The sequence below is a fragment of the Priapulus caudatus genome, unplaced genomic scaffold, assembly GCF_000485595.1.
Source record: "Priapulus caudatus unplaced genomic scaffold, Priapulus_caudatus-5.0.1 Scaffold1431, whole genome shotgun sequence".
In the NCBI taxonomy this organism is placed as follows: Eukaryota; Metazoa; Priapulida; class Priapulimorpha; order Priapulimorphida; family Priapulidae; genus Priapulus; species Priapulus caudatus.
The window spans coordinates 29,400-37,278 of NW_014578492.1; the positions used below are offsets into that span (position 1 = coordinate 29,400).

At 44.0% G+C, this 7,879-nt stretch overlaps 1 protein-coding gene and 1 long non-coding RNA gene across 3 annotated transcripts in view; one reads left to right on the forward strand and one right to left on the reverse strand.

Annotated features, from left to right (window-relative positions):
- The window catches only part of LOC106816610 (nitric oxide synthase-interacting protein-like), an 18,206-nt gene extending 17,681 nt beyond the window's left edge, over positions 1-525 (reverse strand). The window contains exon 1 of one of the 2 annotated variants that reach the window (XM_014821232.1): positions 435-525. The gene's annotated coding sequence lies outside the window, so the exon portion shown is untranslated. Of the gene's footprint in view, positions 1-411 lie in introns of both variants that reach the window. The other variant, XM_014821234.1, reaches the window with a different exon arrangement.
- Positions 526-801: 276 nt separating this feature from the next.
- Positions 802-2,442, forward strand: LOC106816609. Its single transcript, XR_001394912.1, has 2 exons — positions 802-1,092; positions 1,966-2,442. It is a non-coding gene; the product is annotated as an uncharacterized LOC106816609 (long non-coding RNA).
- The last annotated feature ends 5,437 nt before the right edge of the window (positions 2,443-7,879 follow it).

A 7,879-nucleotide genomic window follows, 5' to 3' on the forward strand; every position in this document is an offset into this window, starting at 1 on the left:
TTAGCATGGAAGAGTCACGCGTGCCACACGATAAGCGAAGCAACCCCGCATTTGAAACAAAACACCAGTAGTGCTAAGACTTTGAGGAATAACAGCATAAATACCTGGTGTAAAGTTGTGGAAGTGTTCAAAAAGATAGGTGAGATGTCCATGTTGATAGATAAGTGTTTAAAAGCCCGATCATTTTACGTTTTGGGGATAAATTTTTGGTCACATCAGTTGGACCATTTGCTTAGATTACATCTATGGCAGAATGTGCTATAGCCCTGCGGCAGCGATCCGCGGGCTATAGTACTAGAGCTATAGTGGAACCTACTCGAAGAGCTTCACAACTCGGCTATATTACTACTAGCTATGGAATACACCGATGGCTTAGACATATGGAAGCAACTGCAGTGATCGATATAGCACCTAATATATTCATGCAGAGTTACCTGACTATACTCAATCGGGAAAAAGATAACAAATAGTCTCACAAACGCAGAAATGCAAACTAGAGTTTCGTAAATCATTCAGCTGGCGCCCCCTGTAGTCGGCATTAACAAACTTGGTTGAAAGGGTAAACCGTAAAGCAGCTCAGAGAGCGCCGTTATATTGGTCAGCACATAGTTATCTTATGATATACCATAGCACCTACAAATATATTCTATATATTGAATATATATTTAATATATATCGTATATTGTAGGATATTGAGATATTTAGTGGTTCGGCTGCGTAAAGCCTAAAATTGGCTCAGTCGCGCACGCATGCGCAGTGGAGCGATAAATTGTGGTGCGAAACTACAAACAAAGCTTGAGAAGAATGCGTGTACTTTTCGTGCAGTCAGCTTATCCGTATCTTGTATCTGTGTGTTGTGTATCATTGTGTATGTGTGCAAAGGAAAGTGTATGTATGTTCATGTGATTTGCGTTTGTTTTGGAAGGTAGCATAATTTCGTAGGGTATATTCTTCATAGTTCAATGAAAACTGCGAGCGCAACGAAGATGGAGGTGGCGAAACGCTGATTAATTCGGCAATTCTACACAATTTGGAAAGTTCCACCGGTTACCCATGCCCATGGTGGAGGGATTCACTGTGACAAGTTGGAAGGTATGTATACGTAGTCTTCATTCCAGTGTAACGAAGAGTGACTCAGCTAGAGAGTCCAACGTTTGATTAAATCGAACTCCATCTAAACACGGATGGTTTCTTATTTCTAACGACTGTAGCTAGTACTAAATTAGGTGTACACAAACATGACGATAGCCTACAGTATGAGTATATTAATAATTATAATTTATATAGCTATTTGGTTGCAAATCCACCAAAATCGTCGGTGTCGGCATTGGTCAGAGGAAACTCGGACTAGAAGTAAAATATATAGCCTGCAACACACACCGCCTACAGCAACAGAGGACTGCTTTTCCGTACCCCAGCACTACGGGTTGTAGGTTTCAGGCCCTAAATTAGATCTGCTGTTGCTATAGTTCTAGTATAGTACTGTAGCCCATGTTCGCCACAGGGGCTATATAACTCTAGAACTATAGCCCTTCGCTCCGCCACAGGCAGCACACATGCGGCACACAGGCGGCGGCGACAGCCTGTGGCGGAGCGAAGTTCTAGAGCTAAGGGCTATAGTCGTAGAGCTATTGTTGCTATGGCTGTTACTAGTGTTACTGTACGAGCATGTTTAGAACACGTTAGCACATGCTGAGTCGTCCGTCTGTAACGCTGTAACGTAGTTATTAGGGACAAATCAAACGGGAGTAAATGAAAACACGAGTATTCTGGGCCAATATGCTGAATCTTTATTCGTGTCGGTAATATACGAATGCAGGAACATAACGAGAACGAATAGCCCTACACCCAAGGCGTCGTGCCAGTCAACAGAGACCGGCCTGGAGACAAGCCCCCTTTTATACTGTAGGGCTGGTCTTGCCCAAGGGCCAGCAGCTAAAACAACAAGGTCTGGCCTGGTGTTAGTGTGTCATGGATCGGACCCTGGCTGTGTAGCGGGAACGAAGGGGCTACACCACTGACCAGTAGAGCCAAGGTTTCGTTTTGTTCCAAAGACCGCTACGATAATGTGGAACGTACAGCAGACGAAAGAAGCCAGCCGAATGAGGTCAGCGAAGCAGCAGATATATATGCTTAGCTGATAGGTTTCAGCTTGCCCGGCCGAGCTGTAGTCCATCAGACTTCAGCTAGTCGAAAACATGCTAAGTCGTGTTCTAAATTGAACTATCGGGTTCCTTTCCCCGCAGCTATTTTAGGTGGATTGGGTAAACGCACCCATTTTGTACATGTTTTACTGTAATTTCGACCTTGAGCGGCACTTCGATACTGGACCTTGTTATTAGAACGCCCTATCGCGATGCCGATTGGCCAGAGTTGCCGCACCCGGCAGTTAGATGCGATATTATATGACTACTAGGCACTTAGGATATGACTACTAGGCACCCTAACCCTAACCTAACCTAAACCCTAAACCTAACCTAAACCCTAACCCTAACCCTAAAAAAAAAAAAAATTAAATTAAATTAAAGTGCCTAGTAGTCATATAATATCACATCTAACTGCCGTTTGCAGAGTTGCCTGGCAATCACGCTCGGCAGAGGGGCGGATTCCCTGGCTGGTATTACGGAGAAGGGAAACACGTGAAGTGCGTGGGAATCGTGGGGGAAGGTCACCTTCACTTGGAGGAGAGCGAGACCGGAGGAAAAATTCCTGAGCACAGCTGAGAACGACTGATCACTGTTCATACACATGCATATGGTGCGTAAAGTTGGGTATAAGCAGGGGTTAATAATAATGACCAGATAAGGTTTTTAATACTACCACAAGATAGAGTAAGGACCAGTATACAGAAGAAGCTCAAGATTGTGTACATTTAATATTCGCATGAAACTCGTAACACAAAATGTAGCGAAATCAGCATCCAATACGTGTAAAACTCCTTTGTCATTATATTTTGTCATATTATATGTTATTTTGTCCTGGTATGAATGCGTGAGTGAGTGTGGTGTCCATGCATGCTCGTCAGGGCCGGATCTAGACGTAAGCTAAGCAAGCTACAGCTTAGGGCCTCGCAGTCTGAAGGGGCCTCTCATAATCTCAGATTGTTTACATGTGTTAGGCCAAAAATGTGTCGAGTAGCGGCGTTTTGGCGAGTCGGCCGGTAAAGGGGAAACAAGCAATATTTTATCTTAGGCCTTACTGTTTCGTATTCTTGGTGTTACCGTAGACTAAGAATATCTTGAGTTTATCGAATATATGAGATATTCTTATAGTCTGTGGTGTTACGCAAGGCTCTCTCTCTCTCTCTCTCAAAATTGCTTGAGGTCGTAGACAATAGTGAACAATGGGGGCTGACCACTGTACAATCAGGAAGTGGTACAGAAGACTGTGAATTTACAACCTAGTATTAGGTCACATGGAATCTTTAACACCTGCAGTCCGGTGCAAACCGTCATGAATGCCGTATTAAAGATGGATCTATTTGACGTGGTCGTGTGAAAGGCGCAGTTGCCATTAGGCCACGGGCGAAGCGAAGAAACATTCACCGTCTGTCTCAGCTCTCCTACCTCGTCCATCTATCTAATTGCTGGTCTACCGTGATCAGTTATATTTCGTGCCGTGTTATATCCTAACGTCATCTGATAGAGATGTTGATAGAACGTTGAAATGTAGCATCACCGATTCACGCATGCTTTAATACACCTGGCAATAACCATCGTATTTTCGTGTTCGTCACCCTTGCCCAAGTTCTGTCGTTGTCTTTTATCATTCTATCTGCCAGGCTTGCCCTTGATGGTTTCTTTTCCGTTTCCCTCTGGTGTAACTGTGCACTCGGCGTTACAGAAAAGGTGATCAATTCGACAACTTGTCAACTAAAGCGGCCCATACACGCACAATATCATTGACAATAATATATTATTGATGCAATATTATTGACAAGAAATTCTGTTGGCCACCAACGGCACAATAATATCAGAAGTAGACTTCTGATAATATTGTGCAATATCGTCATTTGTGCTCTTAATGCATCTAGCGACGTTACTAGGTTATGCAACGTGGTGATAAACGCGCGGCTGAGGAGGCGAGCGGGAGAGATGGAGTCGTATATCATGCCATGCCGCGCCCGTCAACCGGGTAATTTATAGTAGCGCGCAGCGGGCATCAGTCTGCTGTGAGTTCATGCAGGAGAGGGGGAGAGCATTATGTGTTAATGTAGTTCATCTCTACTTGTCAACGTCAATTTGACTAATTCGCGTCTCCGTTTCGGGTCCTGATATCTGATGCTGAAGGTGAACAGACGGATCTGAAATTCTGAACAATGAGACAATGAGTGGAAAATGAGAACCTTCAATAAATATCTACTGGGTTTTGATTCCTGCAGCGTGTAGGTAGACGCTACACAGAAGAGGGTGAGTGGGGAGGCAGGTAGGAGAGAAGTCAAGGACCAACAGATAACGTGAAGACCGAATGTGAGGGACTACTAGACAGATCTTTATTCACTCTAACAGGGACAGAACTAGCTCGCACCCATACGCCGGTGCGACCGGGGATAGAGTCACCCGATCCGCCTTACTCCCTATATCTCTATATCCTTCTTCCCGCTTCCATGTCGCGCGCATGCGTCTCCGTCTTCCCCGTGTCCCTGGCAGAATATTTCTACAGGTGCGTATAACCCTCGTCGGTATCGATAACAACATCTAATGAAGTTAAATGTTCCAAGGACGAGATAGCCTTCCCGCTTCACAGGTTCTACGGTTTAGTAGGTGCGCTAGTGGCACCCGTTTCTTATGGGGGTAGTATCAGGTTGCGCCGACTGTGTCCACGATAGATAGCACAGATAAGATAACACGAACACAGTATTTGAAAGCTACTCTTCGTTCGTTCTATTACCACAGAATATTCTCCTAACAGTCTAGAGAGTAACACAACTCCACGAAACTACACAGATGCCTACACGGATGTCTACACATACAGAGTACCGTAAAACAGTAATTTCGTACCTTAGCGCAGCGGTTCGCGGAGACGCTTGACTGGGGTGACGGCGAATAGTAAGAGCTAAACGGAGAAATACCACAGGCTACGTGTGAAAGGAACAGGGGCACAATCGAAGAGGAACAACAACTGGACTGGTCGAGTCAAAGGATCAGAGCCAAGTCTCCTTGTCCCTGCGCGTTTGGCGTCAACAAGTCCATAATAGTTATCTAATGGCCCCCGTATCTCACCCGCGCGACTCATGAGTCATATTGGTGTTTATTGGTGGCCTACGCCGTGCGGCAAAGCTGAAGCAGACTCACGGGAAATTATCAATGTAAACTAGTGTTGTCAATCGGTTGTAATTTCATAATCGATCATCGGTTGGACCCAAGTAACCGATGATCGGTTACTGGGGGTGTTGAATGCCTGCGTGTGCGTAACGTCGTGTGCATGTACGTGTGTGCATGTATGTGCTTGTTTAGCCCTGTTTACTGTTTGTTTTGCACTGTTTACTACTTTGTGTATAATGTACATGTACTGATTCTCATCACTTTTCCAAGTTTTCTTGTTCAAATTAAAAAAGAAGAAGAGTATAATCGATGATCGTGACATCACTAATGTAAACCCTAAGTGTGGAGAAGCCGGCGCTTTCCTACAATGTCAGTTCTCTCTTACTTGACACTAGCTGATTAGTAATATTCTCTCATGGCGTCATCAGTATCCCCGACGTGATGGATGGACTTAATAGTAGTTCCTTCGCGGATACTGGCCGGCATCGGGATTGGCATGGGAACACATTGTTGGCAACATGAATATGTTTCACTAAAATATAATTTCCGCGTAATATAATTCACGTGTAATTAGTGATGTCACGATCATCGATTATACTCGATCATCGGTTGAACAGTGGCTCGAACCAAGCGCTTAGTGATGTCACGATCATCGATTATACTCGATCATCGGTTGAACAGTGGCTCGAACCAAGCGCGTGGTTATCAAAATTCATCATTGATTTCATCAAAAAAAAAAGAAGAGATATCATCGCTACTATACAAGTTATCCTTTATTCACATACATGTATTATACACACAGTAGTAAACAGTGCAAAACAAAAAGTATACAGGGCTAAACAAGCACATACATGCACACACGTACATGCACACGACGTTACGCACACGCAGGCATTCAACACCCCGAGTAACCGATTGTAATCGATCATCGGTTACTAGGGTCCAACCGATGATCGATTACGAAATTACAACCGATTGACAACACTACGTGTAATATCGATCGCAGCACTTCCCCCGCGGCCATAAAACGAGACTCCGTTCTCTTAGAAATCGTCCACAATGTATCTCGTTAGGACGCACAGCATGCTAACGGCTCCCCTTGCGTAACGTATCGCATCGCCGAGGACCTGCAGCGAACGATATTAGCAATAACGCGAAAAGGTAAATCGCGCCGTACCCGTATAGTGGTGTAAATATAAGTGCCAATAATCGCGTCAATAACGACGACAATCCGCCAGAATATTGCGCAAGTCAAAAGTTTCCTTCAATATTGCACACTAACGATCAATAATATTGTCAATATTTATTATTTACAATATTATTGTCAATAATATTGTGCGTGTATGGGCCCCTTAAAAAGTGAATAGTGTAAACCCAGCGTGTCGGAGCATTCATGGGATCCGATATCGCATAGTAGTTTCAACTTCAAAGGCACGTCGTACCCAACATGTGGTCCGTGGAAAGGCCTGAGGAGTGCACTGTAGTCATAACATTAGACTGTTTCACGTTGTGGGACCTTTTCGCCACGCAGTGAGAAGCGAAAAGGTGACTTGTGGCTAGAGGGTAATAAGTAGTTACTATTGTTTCGTGAATGTGCACAAATCTGTACGCTAGTCGGAGACGGTTCACGTCTAACGCAAAGGCACTCGAGCCCCGTATCAATGATAAAATGGTAAATAAACAAATTCTATTTACCACCTAATGATATTATTATGCATTCGCTATCGCCTGATAATTGCTCGCGAATGCCGCTCAAACGCGCCTCTACAACGCACGGCGAACTATAGTGATTTCACACGCGAGTGTACAATCGTTTCTAGCAGGGTAATAATTCCCTCCTAGCTCTAGATCTATAGCCCTTCGCTCTGCCACATGTGGGGAGCAGGAGGTTGCTACCTGAGGTGGCAGGGCGAAGGTTTATGGTTCTAGAGCTAGACAGGTGCGGACCCATGGGAAGCATGAGACAGGACAGGTCACGTGTAGTTGTTAAATAGGTTTTGTGTGTTGGGTTGGCTTAGGGCGGGGGTCACTGTGTGTAGGCGCTGGCGTGTTGTGTGTCTTCAGCTTTCGTGGTTCTCCGAGCTGGCTTGCCTGTACGGTAGTGTAGGAGGGGGAGGGGGTGTTGTCGTTGACACTGGATGGCACTTGGCACTTGGAGCGTTTCAATAAAATATAATGCTAAATAAATACGAAATCTATTTACTACCAAAGTCTTAACGTTTCTCTACTCTCTTTCACCTATTATTGTGGACAATTTTCTGTAAATGCCGTCCAAATGCTCTTCTACAACACACACTGGCTGCCGCACGCTAGCTGCTGCACACTGACACATAAATATATATATTTTTATATATATATAAATTTATATTATATATATTATTATAAATATATAATTATATATAAAATTATATATATATACATATATTTATGTGTCAGTGTGCAGCAGCTAGCGTGCGGCAGCCAGCGTGTGTTCAGATGAGCATTTGACGCATTTACAGAAATTGTCCGCAAATAATAAGTAAAAGAGAGTATAGAAACATTAAGACTTTGGTAGTAAATAGATTTCGTATTTATTTAGCATTATATTTATTGAAACGCTGCAAGTGCCTGTGGCA